This window comes from Rosa chinensis, chromosome 2 (assembly GCF_002994745.2).
Source record: "Rosa chinensis cultivar Old Blush chromosome 2, RchiOBHm-V2, whole genome shotgun sequence".
NCBI classification, from domain to species: Eukaryota; Viridiplantae; Streptophyta; class Magnoliopsida; order Rosales; family Rosaceae; genus Rosa; species Rosa chinensis.
Genome location: NC_037089.1, coordinates 33,507,790 through 33,523,651, shown reverse-complemented (window position 1 = coordinate 33,523,651; position 15,862 = coordinate 33,507,790). Strand labels below are relative to the sequence as shown.

The window sequence follows — 15,862 nt, the reverse complement described above, 5'->3', positions numbered from 1 at the left end:
ATAATGGATTGATTTACTAGTATTTGTTTAGATTTTACAAGTCCTTATGATGTTTTTCGTAGGTTATTTTTTTTATATTTTTAATAAAGAGCTGGTGCGGCTGCCCTCAAGCCTCGATTAATGAAACTGTCGAATACAAGGGGAGACATTAAGCCTAAACCCTTAATTACAATAAGCATCTAGAGTATGTCCTGAAATAATATCAGAAATCTCTACATAAGACATGTATTCTAAGAAGCACCAACTAGCAAAGAGTGCACTATTAGCTACTCCATTTGCTTTAACATAACAGTGACATAACAGAAAGATAACTCGATATGTAACCCGATTACAACATAGCATAATTACCAGCTTTAGCACAACTTTCTTCCTATGTTACCGCCGAAAAAGAAATCCAACGACACTTAGTCTCACCCTGCTACTAGGCGGCAGCGCCCATTTGAGGAAGCAAATAACTCGACGCCAACTTAGAGCAAACAAGGCACGTAGAGTGCATACACAGGCACAAAACCCGATTAGTCTTACACAACTAATGTAGGGATTTATTGCTCGCATAAAGCGACATATAACTAATCAACATAAAATAAACTTAGACCTATGGCAGGGCCCAAAAACTGAGCCCAAGCCCAAGCCCATGTTGCTAGAGGATTAGAGCCAACATGACAAGCCCGACCCAATACTGTTTTAGCCACCGCCTATATCCTGGCACCTCCATCGTACCTCCACCTATTTCGAGTTGCCACTGTCATCAGCACTCCACCAGCCTCCCAACCTACACTTCTGACTATCTTTCTACCCAAATCAGATCTGGGATCACCCATAGATCCAACTCAGAGTAGGTCATCCATCTTCTCTCTGCTATTGACTGTGCACGATCCCGACCTTGCTCCCAAACCAGTGACATCTGGCCAGCCCTGCGATAGCAGCTTCATCTTTTGACCCTGCCAAACAGCACCAAACCACCACTCGCCATCAGACGCGATCTCCTCAGCCACTTCTCTCAAATCCCAGCGATCCAGATCGGATCCACTCTGATTGAGAGCCGAACAATCTCACCTCTGACCCGTCCTCAATGGACGAACAATCAGACCCATCCAGCTGCACCCACAACGCACCGACGAGGCCAACGACGATGCCGAGGCGGAGGGCCGCCGGACAAGTGCAAAGACGGCTAGGGTTTCTTCCTGTTTTCGCTCTCAGCGCTAGGGTTTTTTTTCCATGGGTTAATTTGGTTTTTGTTTTTCTTTATTCTTTATTCTTCTTTAAAAACAATGGATATATGGATCCAACTATAATGCTATATCAGTGACAAAAAAGTGTGTGTGTGTGTGTATATATATATATGAATATGGCAATCCACCATTCTTTATGTTGTGTATTATATGAATAATAAAAGAAAACTAATCAACTAAAATGTTATACAAAAAATAAAGTAGTGAACTAATTACATAATTTATTTCATATCTAATCTACAAAAGAGACATGTGTGTATGTAACGGCCTATTCTGGCTTTAGATGAATATATGTATATATATCGGCACTTGGCTTCAGGTTTGATTAAAAAAAAAAGAAACATGTGTGTATGTATCATCTTAACAATACCATTGAAAGTGAGCTTATTAGCTAGAAGGATTAAGGCTTCCAGAGCTATAGTGATAAAAAAAAAAATTATTAGATGAGAGAAAAGGCAGAGGTAGTAGCAGAGGAGGATAGTGGAAAGATAGATGTAAGACAAAATGGATGAGTATCACCTATTGAGAGCTGATTTTTTTTTTTGTGAAGAGTTTCTTCATTTTTTGAGTGAGAAAGAATCCATCAAAATCTCTTGGGAAGTGGTTGGATTGCTTTTGAGTTTTGATATGTATAAAAAGCACTATAAAATCCTCCAAAATTCAGCATTTAATGAAATCCTTAAAAATCTGTATACTTTTGAATATGTGTAGATTTGAATGGATAATTTTAAATCTTAATTGAATACATCAAGATTTTAAAGGATTGTTTGAAATCTTAATTGAATCCCCATAGACTTTCAAAATACAAAAAAAAATCTTGTAGACTCTTAAATGAATACCCCCCACCCCCCCGGTAGTTAAATAATAGTGTATTTTATGGTTTTTTAGTTTAAGGATATTTTAGATAATTTAGGTTGTGTATTTAGTAAAATATTACAGTGAAAAATTAAATGGTAGGTGTATTGAGTAAGGAATATGTATTAAGTAATTAGGGGTGTGTATTTAGAACTTCTCTTAAATTTCTAATGTTACTTCAATAAGCTAGAAAGATAAAAACAGTATGATTTTTTCGAAAAAGAAGATTTCAATTCATTAATCTCCAAAACCATAACAACATTTATATACTCAACTTGCATCCAAATCTGTAACTATATTAAAAGACGAAACAAATATGACTCATTATATGTGACATGAACTTCATATCAATCCTATTTTTATAATATTGCATATACCGAGGTTCATTTTCATTTTTCTGAACAACTTAAATCGAGCTACTTGGCTACCACGTGTCATATTTCAAAGAATAGTTGTACTTACAATAGACAAAAGCAAACCAAACCAAATTAAAACATTTCAAAGATTAAAACGGCTAATGTATAACAATCAAATATTGGATTAGAAACTACTCTTTCACAAACTAAAAAAAAAACTAAGCGCCACTCCTCCTTGCGACGCCTCTAAGGCCACTACGACATCTTCCGGCCACCATGCTGCAAGGAAATATCCTTGAATGGAACTGCAGGGGTATTGTTAACCTTGAAACTCAACGTGCGTTGATTGATTTGGTCCATGCTAAGAGACCTTACCTCATCTTCTTGGTTGAAACCCTAGCAACTCCACAACTGATCAATGCGCTCACATCCCGTCTAGGGTTTGTGGATAATATTTGTTTCCCCAAGCAGCAGACATCTCAGGGTCTTGCGTTGCTGTGGAGTTCTAAACTCCATGTGGATCTCAAATCTAGGTCTGCACACCATATTGACGCTGAAGTAAGGGAGGTGGGAAGGAATGAAGTGTGGCGTTTCACCGGTATTTATGGTTTTGCTGCTAGGGAAGAGCGCTATAAAACTTGGCCGTTGATTAATACCTTAGCAGCAGAAGCTTGCACTCTCCCTTGGTTAATGGACGGGGATTTCAATAAGCTAATAATAATGAATGATAAGTCAGGTGGCCCTCCTAGGGCATGGGCGCCAATGTCTTTGTTTAGATCCACCATGGAGGCTGCTGGTTTGTTTGATATGGGATATGTAGGTGGCAGTTTTACTTGGTTCAACAAATTCACAAAGGAGTGATTGGATTGCTGCTTCCAGTCGCTATCTTGGAAGCAAATCTTCCCCTTAATCAGAACTATCACGTTGCCTCCCTCCGACTGAGATCATAATCCTCTGCTCATTGAGGCTAAGGTTGAAAGTGCAAAATTACGGAGAGGCAAAAAAAGGTTTCGTTTCGAAGAGGTTTGGCACAGCAACGAGCAGTGTACTGAAATTATTAAAAGGCATTGGGCTACTCCTTTGACTGGTAATATGTTGCAACGATTTGGCTCCAAGATACATGTAACTGGTCAACACCTTATGCAGTGGCATAGACCGGAATTTCAAAAGTAGAAGAGTGAGTTTATACAAGTCCAAGAGAAATTGCAGGTTCTTATGCGACAACCCTACTCTCCCTGGCAGTATGAAGAGCAGCGTGCCTTACATATCCAACAGAGTTAACTTTTAGCACTACAAGAAAAGTATTGGAGGCAAGATCCAAGGCTATAGGGCTAAAAGATGGTGATCGAAACTCTGCATTCTTTCACCGCAAGGCATCCAATAAAAAGAGTCGAAACTCAATTCATGGTCTAACAAATGAGCTGGGAGAATAGACTGATGATCCTAGGGAAGTCAAGCATCTCTTGCTTGATTTTTACAACATGACTTTTACTTCTGAGGGTGTAGATGATGCTACCATCTCTGAGATATTCAGAGTAGCTCCAATGAAAGTCAGGGCCTTGATGAATGATGATTTGAATTTACCCTACTCAGATGATGAAATCAAGGTAACCTTGTTTCAAATGCATCCATCTAAGAGTCCAGGACCGGAGGGTATGTCTCCTTTCTTCTTTCAAAAATACTGGCATATTGTAGGTCTTGATGTGTGTACTACTATTCGTAATTTCTTGGAGAAAGGTGAAATTTGGAAAGAGTCCAACTACACTTATATCTGCCTCATTGCAAAAATCAAAGCCCCTACTGTTGCCTCTCACTTTCGGCCTACAGCACTATGCAATGTAATTTATAGAATCAGTTCCAAGGTCATTGCAAATAGGTTGAAAAAATGGCTCCCGGATATCATCTCCCCACTTAAAAGTTCATATGTTCATGGGAGATTGATCTCAGACAACACTTTAGTTGCTACGGAGGCTGCACATTTTATGCATAAGGTTAAATCGCTGGAAGAAGGCTTCTTTTCTCTAAAGCTTGATATTAGTAAGGCTTATGACTGGCTAGAATGGCCTTTCCTTCATTCTATGTTAGTAAAGCTTGGTTTCTCCTCCAAGTGGATTGATATGGTCATGAGTTGTGTTACTTCTGTCAGTTACAACATTCTTGTGCAGGGTGAACCATCTTAGCATATCTACCCTACTAGAGGCATTAGACAGGGTTATCCCCTATCACTATACTAATCTCACAAGCAGTGGAATCTGTGGCCATTCAGGGCTTAAAAATGTGTCCACACGCTCCAATTTTGCATCACTTATTTTTTGCAGATGATAGTCTCTTATTTGGAGGGGCTACCATTGCAGAATGTATTACTTACAGACAAATCTTGAATACCTATAAAAGGGCATCTGGTCAGAAAGAGAATTTTCAAAAGAGTAGTGTGGTATTTAGTCGCAATGTTCCCTCGGAAGTTTAGCATGAATTGGCTGCAATTTTGGAGGTTGAATGTGTTGAGGAGCATGACAGGTATTTGGGGCTTCCTATGCGTGTCGGAAAATCAAAAACTCAAATTTTCCAATACATAAAAGAGAAACTATCCAACAAGTTGGAAAATTGGAAAGCAAAGATCTTAAGTTGTGCATGCAAGGAGATTTTGATCAATGCGGTGGCTCAAACTATGCCATTGTATGCTATGAATTGTCAATTGCGACCGAAGACCTTATGTGATGATGTACATAAGCTCTGTGCCTCTTTCTTCTGGGGTGATACCAATGACAGAAAGAAGATTCATTGGAGAAGTTGGGAGAGACTGTGTCTAACAAAGCATGAATGTGGTATGGGATTTAAGAATATCTATGCATACAATCTTGCTATGTTAGCTAAGCAAGGTTGGAGGATTGTTACAAACCCTACTTCTCTTATTGCTAGACTTTATAAAGCCAAGTACTTTCCACATTGTGATTTCTGGCAGGCTGAACTTGGGGATGCTCCCTCCTTTTCTTGGTGAAGCATTCTAGCTGGCCGTTCAGTTTTTAAAGCTGGTACTAAATGGAGAATTGGTGATGACCTGAAAGTAAATGTTTGGAATGATAGCTGGGTACCAAACTATCCACAATACCTAGTTTAGAAGCCAGAAGAAACAGCAATTGAGTTTGTAACTAATCTTATTGACTCATAGGCAAGACAGTGGCTTCCAGACATCATCCATGCTACTTTTCATCCCACTGTAGCTGTTAAAGTGCTTAGTATCCCATTTGGTAGACAACCAGGACCGGATATGCATTACTGGTACTTGGAAAGGAGGGGTGGCTTTACGGTTAAGAGTGCATATTGGATTGCCCGTGATCATGTTCTCAACAATGTCCTAGTGTCCACATCCAATGGGGACCCCTTAAAGGAGCTATGTAGGAAAATATGGAAAGCTCAAGTCCCTAGGAAAGTTCAAATTTGTGCTTGGCGAGCATGCTGTAACTTACTGCCTACCAGAGAGAGACTCACAACAAAAGGTCATGCATGGGACCTTCGGTGCCTTTTGTGCAATTATAGGATTGAAGACAACACTCATTTATTTTGTCAGTGTCCTTTAGCATGTTATCTACTATCTCAAGCTCCATTTCACCCTCAAAGCTCATTATTGCCTCAAATCAACTTCAAAGAGTGGATGTTGGAACAAGCTATGCATCTTAAAATGGAGACTTTTGAGAGGTTACTCGTGTTGATCTGGGGCCTGTGGACCAACCGGAATACAAAGCTTTGGGAGGACACTACTAGCAGTGCAGCTGACATACTCTTCAAGTGCTTGTCTTGGCTTGCAAAATTCTAAAAGTTTAGCACTACTCTGCGTACACCGAGATCCTCTACTCCACCGACTTGGGAACCAGCTAAAACTGCAGAATTTAAACTCAATATTGATGGGCCTTTTATGCCTCATATGACTAAGTGAGGCATTAGTGGACTTCTTCGAACCTCAAGTGGAAAAGTGGCAGCTGCTTTTCACTTTGTCTCCCCGTTTATCAGTTCTGCATAACATGTTGAACTGCTAGCCATTATGGCAATGCTAGAGCTTATTAAGCAGCATGATTATCGATCTGTTGTTATTGAGACTGACTGTCAGGTGGCAGTTCATGATATATATTCTTGCTCCTCCATACGTACTGTGTATGGATCCATCATTGATGACATTCAAGATACTTTGAAGGAGATGCAGCATGTGCAGATTTGTTATGTTCCCCGTACTTGCAACAGAGCTGCTCATCGCCTGGCTAGTATAGGTTTTGAATATGACCAAAGTATGTTTTGGTATGACTCCACTCCAGATTGTATTCAGGACTTAGTCCAACGAGAGACCCCAACTCCCACTTAATCTAATAAAGCTAAATTCTTTTGCCTTCAAAAAATCAAATATTGGATTAGATATCTACGTACTAAGAGCATCTTCCCCGGTAAGGCCAAATACCCATTTTTGGCTTACAACTCACTCCCACCATAAGCCGTTACACAAAGTTCAACAACAAAATTTAGCCTAGCAAAATTTTGAAGGTCATATCTGACCTCTTTTTTAGTAAGCTAAATTAGTGGGCCCCTTTTTTTGCTTCTTTATTTATTATCTTTATACATCTCAGTAATAATAATTTTATTATATATGTGTTATTTATAATGTTAGTATTTTGTTTTTGTTAAGAAAATATAATTTTATTACTTATCCATAGTCAGAAGACACGTACATCAATTGTTGTCTTATACCAAAATCATATATGACACAAGCCGCCACACAAACTGACAGGTAACCCTTATTGCAAGAAAAATGAGATCACTTATTCTAAACAAACAACTAACAAGAGAATATCGTAACAAAAGAGGCTAGAGTTGCCTTGCATATATGTGTTATGCTCAAAATTAAGAATACAAACTTAGGGAGCCATTATAATGAGGACTAGCTAGGGACTTTCTAATCAACGGTTTAAGACACCCACTTTTCGATTACATTACGGTAAATCAACAGTTAGATGTTTATGTATGTACAAGTAGATCACTTCTGAAAATTTTCCTCCAAATTGCTAATCGTTAAGGTATCAAACTAGATCAAATTAATGGTCGAATCAAATCTGTCAATTATGAACCGTTCATATTCATAATTGATAAATTATGATTATGAATTCCTTAATAATTTTCAATTTTGTTGAAAAATTTGCATAAATGATTTACACATGAATATTTAAGCATTTGACGGTTGATTTATGGAAATATGATAGAAAAATGAGTCTAACAAAAAAGTCTTAAACTAGTCCTCATTTTAGTGATCCTTCATTAAAAGGGCTCCCACGAACTTACTTCTGCATAGGTAATAAAGATTGTGGAACTTAGTACTTACCTGGTGTAGCTATAGTCAATCTCGGTATTTCCTTTGAGCTATCCCTTAGGCTGTCTTTAATGGGCAGAGAACAATGTATGCTTGATAATAGCTAGAGAATGGACCAAGTACTTATGTAGACAAACAAAACTAGCCACCTTCCCATAAAAGTTTACTAGTCCTAATTGCAATAGGGATATCAATCTTGATTCATATACAAAAGAATTTTCTAATGATACAAAGCATTATATAAATTTTATCCTCAATGCAGGAGAAATTAAGTTAGACTAGCACAACTCTGTCCAATTACTTTTTCTGCAAGTAGAGTAGCAAGTTATTACACTCCTAATCGAGATTGATAAGTCCACAAGGTATTGTAAGATTATCTAAACTATTGCAAGAATTTTGTATTTATCTATGGGCCAACCAGCGATTCACATGGATATGCCCCTAGCTCATATGGTAACAACACTGTTTTTTATTGATAGGTCAAAAAGGTATGTTGAAGGTAATATTCTGTTTTAATAAACTAAATCCGTAGCTAAATCCATTTGGGTTTTGGCCTATAATGGAAGATGCCCCAAATTAAGGTTTTCATTTCGTTGAACTTTAACCTCATCCATCAGTTGACATCACATCATTAGCCAGAAAAAACTGAGAATTATTCAGCTCACCGACGGTGCAAGTGAACCGACAGTTAAGATGCAATCTCAACCATTCATTTAATTCAGCCGTTCATGTGACACTAACATCCACACTAACGCCGTTAAGAATTGAAACCCCAAAAAAATGCTGGTTACCATGGTAGAAACAGAGATGGGTAAATATTCAATTTTTTTAATTAAACTAGGGTGAAATCGAAATCTGGGAGTAGGAAACTGGAAAATCGGGCATGGAGGTCACGCCAAAGAAGTCATGGCTCAACCATAGCCTCCGCTTATATAACCACGGATTCTGCTCTCCAGCCAAAGCCGCCACCAGACCCGTCTTCTTTGGCGCGCAGGAGGTCGGACTCATGGCCTCTGTTTTCCTCCTCTGCGTCCTCTTTTTGGTCTCCTCCAGGCTCAGCTTTCTCATGATTCAAGAATAATTGGTTTTATAGAGGTGATTCGGTAATTGGGTTTGGTATTGAAGCAGAGGGTAATAGGATCTAGTCTGGCGGATTGATACAGCATGTGATGGAGAAGAGGTTTCAGATCGGCCTGAGTGTCCCTTTTTTTTTTTTTAATTACTAGTTTATCGCTTTAGAGGATGAAGCCGCTGCTCCAGAGCTCCCCCAATTCTCCGTCGTCGCCTAGAGTAAAAGCAGAGAAGCTTGAAAACCATGGCTTACGCAGCGATGAAACCCACCAAGCCTGGTCTCGAGGAGACACAGGAGCAGATCCAGAAGATCAGGATCACTCTCTCTTCCAAGAACATCAAGAACCTCGAGAAAGGTCCTTACTTTCCCATGATCCTCTATTCAATTTCTGCTTAATTCATTATCATTTGTTATATATTGCTTATACCATCGTTTTTTCTTGTAAATTTGTATTGAACAAAAGAGTTGTTGAATTACTTACAAAATAGTAAAATTGAAATATAACGAAATCAAATCGAGCTATGATTTTTGAAGTCTGGAGTCAAGAATTGGTGTACTGTGGAGAGCCCACTTCCTTACCTTGTGATGCAGCAAGTAAAATTGGAGGAAAAGCTCTTGGACTTAGATGTAGTGCTTGAATGAGATGAAGTAGTTTTGATTATTGACGTAGTATTGTTCTGGAGATAACAGCAAAGAGCAAGTAGTGTACTATAGAAGCCATCTAAGATTTTCAATTTACTAATAAAGTTTGTTTATGTGTTCTATGTGATATATGGACTATATAATGCCAGAAATGACTTTGATAGTAGCTTTGGTCCAGTTTTTGTGTAACGATGCCACATCTTGCCATACTTATATTGGGTGGTATTATGCACGGGATTAGTACATTGTGTTCAAGCTTGCATTCTGATATCTATTTGTTCTTCCTGTTTTAGAACTTCTATGTATGCTTATTGTATCTGCCTTGATGTGGGTTTGGATGTTGGTGATGAAGTCTTTATTTTGTTCAATTTATGGATTGCTATACATTTATCTATGGATACAGGTTTTGAGTGCAATAGTTACTCATAGAATGCTTTTGGTTACTGGAATTGATGTGTATTTATCATAATAATGAGAAAGAAATTGTCTTTCAGCTTATAATGATAACTTAACTGATATATCAACTTTCTTAGACTTCGAAGGTTTAAGTAAGAGGATCACCACAATATAAGGTGGAAAGTAAGCTGGGCAATGGTTGCTTTGGTTTGGTGTTAGTTAGTCATCGCGTTACAGGTGGAGTTGATCGAACGAGTGGTCCTGATGCTGTTGAGGTAAGTTTGAAATTTCTTTTATTGCCAAAAAGTTTTTTGATCATCTCATTTCCTTTGTATGATAAGTATTCATTGGATTTGATTCTTAGTTTCGTATTTATCAGTTAGCACATAAACTCGAGCACAGAAATAGTAAAGGCTGCAGCTATGGTCATCGATATGATCTTAAACAGGGCTTGAGAAGGTAACATAAAATTATGTTTTCTCTATCTTTCCTTTTCTTGTTGAGGAAAAGATTGAGGTCCTTTTTATTTTATTTTTTCCTTAGGTTATAAATTTATTATGCTTCCTTTGCCCATCCTAGCTTCCATTGCAAGCATACCTACAAATGAGTTGGCGAACAACACCAAAGTAATAAGTGATGGTAACCTGATCACAAGCAGGGGACTTGACACTGTTGCCAAATTGCATTGGCTATTGCCAACTGCATAATTTCTGTAGTGTCTTTATGGATACCTTAGCTTCTTCAATATATTGGTCCCTGCTTCCCTACCATGTAGAAATTCATGATATATTTCCCCATTTGTTTTTTAGTGTGTCAAACTTGATCGGCTTGCACATTATCTAGATTCTGATATTGCCTCACCCTCCATGGCATGTTAACAAGCAATGCGAGGATTTGCTTCCATAAGAGTTTGTTCAGGTATGCCTAATCAACTCTCTTTACTTGGTTCATCCATGCAAGTGATGCAACACGTGCACACACATATTCAAGTATTGTTGGATGTGTCTGACCTGGATGGCCTAGGTGCATTCCAGTAGGAGTAACTGATATAACTATGGCCTTTGTATTGTATAGTTAGCTTTTGCTGCTTATTTGTTTTCAGAAACTGGTGGAAGAATCACACTGAAATGTTTGGAGATTTAAATCTTCCCAGAACTTCTTGATAATACTGAGCAGTAAATGTCGACTAAGCTACACAGGAAAGGCCCAAAGCCAACGTGGATTCAGCTCTGGATAGAGTACGTGTGGGTGAAGTCTCTCCTTTTGTTAGATTGAAACCTGCTGTTTTTTTTTTATATAGGAATTCTCTGCAAATAATTTATAATCAGTTCATGGAGAATGATAATACATTGGTAAAATGGAAAATGATGATACATTGATTAAAGTTGAGTTATTAGCTGTATTGGGAGTATGTCTCCTCCTCCATTGTGGACACTTTTTGTAGTTATTAACTTTGAAATCTGGCCAAGTTACCAGTTTTTTGAACATGTAAAACAAATAAACAATATATAATATACAATTTAAAGTCAGGGTCATTAAATTGAATGATATCGATCATATTTCCGCAGCATCTCGCGGGTACACTAACTAGTTACAATTGAACCTGGTGTCGAAGTGGAGGTCACAATTGCCAACCAATAAACATATCACTTCAAGATTTGGTCTAGTTTTCCTAGTTAATTGGAAATGTTCCATCCATGATGTTGTTCTTTTGTTATTTTAAAGTTGGAGACTTGGTAGTGTATGCGTGCAATGGGACGATGGTTTTTATATGATGCAATGGGATGATGGTTTTGACATGGGCAAGTACATAAAAAATTACTAGTTTTTAGTGTAATATAATAATAAGAATTGATGGGGATATGACCACCAGTTGTGGCTAGCTGCATGGGTTCGAGTAGGCCTTATCAAAAAGCCTGCAGATCAAGTGGGCTGATAGAGGCCCACCGGCTCATAGGACCAAAAGCCCGGCCCGGTCCGTCAAAAAGCCTGCCTCCGTGGGTAGAGCCTCGGCCAGTCAAACAGCCCACAAAAATCAGGCCCGGTCTGCCAAAAGCCTACTAGGCGCGGCCAGTAAAAGCCCGATACACCCGGCCCGTAAAAGTCGGTAAACTATTATATGTGTTATTGTTATAAACTAGAGAATTAGAGAGAGATAGAATAGAGAAACAAAGTGTAGGATGAGGTAGAAGTGTGTATTTCATTCTCATTAGACCCCTTTATATAGGAGTAATGTTTACATCACAAGGACATAACTAATGAATATTTATGGTGGACAACCACATTTATATAATATTTATAACACTCCCCCTTGGATGTCCACCACTAAATGATATGGTGTTAGACGCGCTTAATGTTGCCTCGTCAAAAACCTTGCCAGGTAACAAAAACCCAGTGGGACAAAAACAACCCTGGTCGAAGGAGAAAAAGAGTACAACGCGCATATGTCCTAGGTAGCATAATTTGAATGCTCCCCCTGATGAGAATCTCCCCCTGATTGTTGCAAGCTTCAATCATGTATAAAATAAAATACATGCACCATGTATATTAGATATGGTGTGTCGATCACATAGGTGAAACTATGTGTGCTTTGCATAAGGGGGACTCATCATGAATTGCAATTCCTGCAAAAGGTTAGGGTAATACCAATAAAACTATGATATTCTTAATGAATCTTACCTGAGTAGAACCAATTTCATATGCTCAAATTATAGATAAAGATATTAGTTAAAGAATAACAATATAAAGGAACAACAACTGACACATTTACCTTTATCCGAGCATTGAAATTCAAGTATGGCATACTTAGCCATAAATATCAATTAGTGTAATTGATAATTTCATATAGGCTCAATATGAGCTCTAGATAAATTCATAACTTCACGAAAGTTAGAATATGTTGCAACATTATGAGTATGATTCGAATTCGATTTCTTAGTCTTGTCATAGTACTCATTGAGGCAATAAGTCACTTTGACCATAATTGAATGAGTATGTATGAGCTTTAGACTTTTGATTCCATGAGTGAGCTTTAAGCTCATTCATTAATGGACTTGCCTTTGGCAATATGAATCGGTCAAGGATTTGATTAAGCAATATGCTTATAATGACACATAGGATTTAGGGATTTGCTTTTAGCAATTTTCCTTTAAGATCTTCATATTAACCAAGAACAACATGCCATAAGTCTCTCGTCAATATAACACTGTACTTATAGAAAAGTTGTCGCTTGGAAAAGAATGATAAGCCCATGTCTCTATAAAGAGACTTGTGTCATAGTGATTTTAATTCACTAGAATGAACACCCTCTTATATTTTAGGGGTTATAAAGTCCAAATATTTCATCACGTTTCCAATAATCAAATTCATTGGAATTGCCTCTTTCCAATTTGGCCAATATTATAATTTGTCGTCACAATGAAACGTGGTAGTATATAGCCCTTGATGATATTTAGTTGCAACTACAGATGAGATATCATCAATGATCATCAATTAGAGATCTATCACACATTCAAAATATATGCATGCATTAGCTATAATAAGCTTATTCATATCCGGTACCCATGCCTCTTTTAGGGCATTTGTTGTCTCTCAAGGACAAATTAATTAAAGAATGTGGATCTTTGTATAACCTCATAACGAGTGTTATAGGGCTTGTATAATCTTCCCTTATAGGGAGATTAAAACATTGGACTTAGTGGATATATCCCACATAATGCACGCCGTTACAATAGTGTTTCCTCCCCCTAACGGCGGGAAGACCATCTAATTTGACCATTCGCAAAATATGCGTGTAAAAAATTTGGATTGGAAATCCATTGGTGGGTGGCGAGCCCAAACCAATTTTTAGGTCAAAAACTTGTCTTTAATAAGTGTCACTTTCTCAATTTCTCATCATTGATTGAGACTTTTTCTGAAGATAATAATAAGACATGGTGGATAAATATCACACACCAATTCATATCGTTTTTCATAATATTTCTCCCCCTAATGACGGGAGAATTGTCTTATTAAAGTGACAACTCGCAGATATGCGATAAATTATAATATCCTCGTTAGGAAAGTTTGCAATTATTGTTGTATTAAACAATGTAGAGTATGTATGTAGTGAGTCTACATGACATAGTAATGACACATTAGTCACGCCAAAATAAATTTATTTGGCTCAATGAAAAATTTAGTTCATGATACAGTATACAGTAGTATACTTATAGTTGATTAATACAACTTAATTTAGGTGAAAATTTCATCACCAAATATATGCAATATATTCCACATAGGTAACATAATACGAGCTCGATCAGTTGGAGCCGGCCATCAATCAAGATCTGCAGCTCTTGAGATGATTGTTACCTTAGTTTTTGGAAGCATCAGTTGTGAAAAATTATCAACAATTGCAATGGATCATGTCCATAGTTGCATTATATGCATGCAAGACAACTATGTTTGTCATTATATTTATCATGAACATTCATGGTTCAAATTGAATTTATTAATGAACACGTTGTTCATATTATTGTTTGACACTGAAAACAAATGTCAAAATTATATACTCAAATTTCGAGTTTGGGACAGTAGTCCATATGGGTATAAGCATATACTCCAATAATAATAGATTTAGGGACCATAGCCCTCATACTCAAAACATTTGATTTGAGTCTTCACAATTAGAAGCATGTTCTAAAAGTGGAGTGAACAGAGGTTCACATGTACTCATAAAGAGAAGGGACAAAGGTCCTGACATAATTGGAGATCAAAAAACAAGATGTTTCGATCTATTTGATTGTATGACAATCAGTGGAGGAACTTTAAGTCCACATGTAATTGGATCAAGAAACATGTAGTTTCGATCTTATTATAAAATGACAATTTTATATTAAATTATCAGATAAGATAATAAGAGGAAATTAAATTGAACTTGTCAAACTCATGAAAATACATACCTCGATTCTGTTGAAAATATAATTAATATTGTTGATATCAATTGGTGAGTAACAGAATATTCCAAAATAGAGACATATTCATTTAGAGTCATTAATTGAAACATGCATTAATATAACATTATAACAAAATAATCAATAAAAACTGTTGTAGTCTAATTGGTTAAAATATTTGGTTTGCATCCAAAAAGACCTGGGTTCAAGTCCCAGCGATGGAAAATAATTTTGTTATTTTTTTTCTCACACGACATAATCATATGAGGTAGATATGACAAAAATAATCATAAAACATTATGATCGAATAAAATAAATAACTATGATAAGTATCAAATAATGGTAATAGAATGAGTTACTTATTACAATAATTACCGGAGAATGGTAATAAAATTGATAATAAAATGAGTTATTAATAACAATAACTACAAGATAATGGCAATTAAAAACATTATCATGATAATTGTAACTCTTGCAACAAATTCTCATGACAAATTCAGTTATCAAAGAATTGCAATAAAGATAATTTAAACATAATAAATGTGATTAAACTATAAAGATAATGAAATGTAATTACGTTTAATCGATGCCAAAACATAGGCTTAAAATGACTAAACAAAATAAATAGAGACAAAAAAAACGCCTAAACATAGGCTTCAAATTTATCGGTGTCAAGAAAACCGTCGCTGATCATGTAATCAATATGTTTTCCATTGTCCACAAAAAAAATAAAGACTTTGAGCTTGTTATGTTCACTAACAGATTCTCCACATAATTTTAGTTGGGAGGTAATCATATGTTTAGCGGAATTGAAAATCAGTGATAGATTTAAAGTTCTGAAGGAGCAAAATGCGTCCATTCATATCGTGCTCTAGATAGAACAATGGTTTTCTGGTGAGCAAATCGATCAGCCAATGCTTGCCAAATCTCAAGTGGATCTTTCACCGTAAGGTAATCAACTTTTAGGATCTTATCAAGATGATAACGCAAGAAATCATAGGCTTGGCGGGATCTTGCACAGATGA

At 36.9% G+C, this 15,862-nt stretch overlaps 1 long non-coding RNA gene across 2 annotated transcripts; it reads left to right on the top strand.

Moving 5' to 3' along the window:
• Positions 1-8,540: 8,540 nt before the first annotated feature.
• LOC112189366 lies at positions 8,541-11,428 on the top strand. Of its 2 annotated transcripts, none has more exons than XR_005807185.1 (5): positions 8,541-9,220; positions 10,050-10,178; positions 10,268-10,362; positions 10,713-10,821; positions 11,006-11,428. It is a non-coding gene; the product is annotated as an uncharacterized LOC112189366 (long non-coding RNA). The 2 variants fall into 2 exon arrangements; XR_005807184.1 differs by having other exon boundaries at positions 8,546-9,220; positions 10,283-10,362.
• Positions 11,429-15,862: the final 4,434 nt, after the last annotated feature.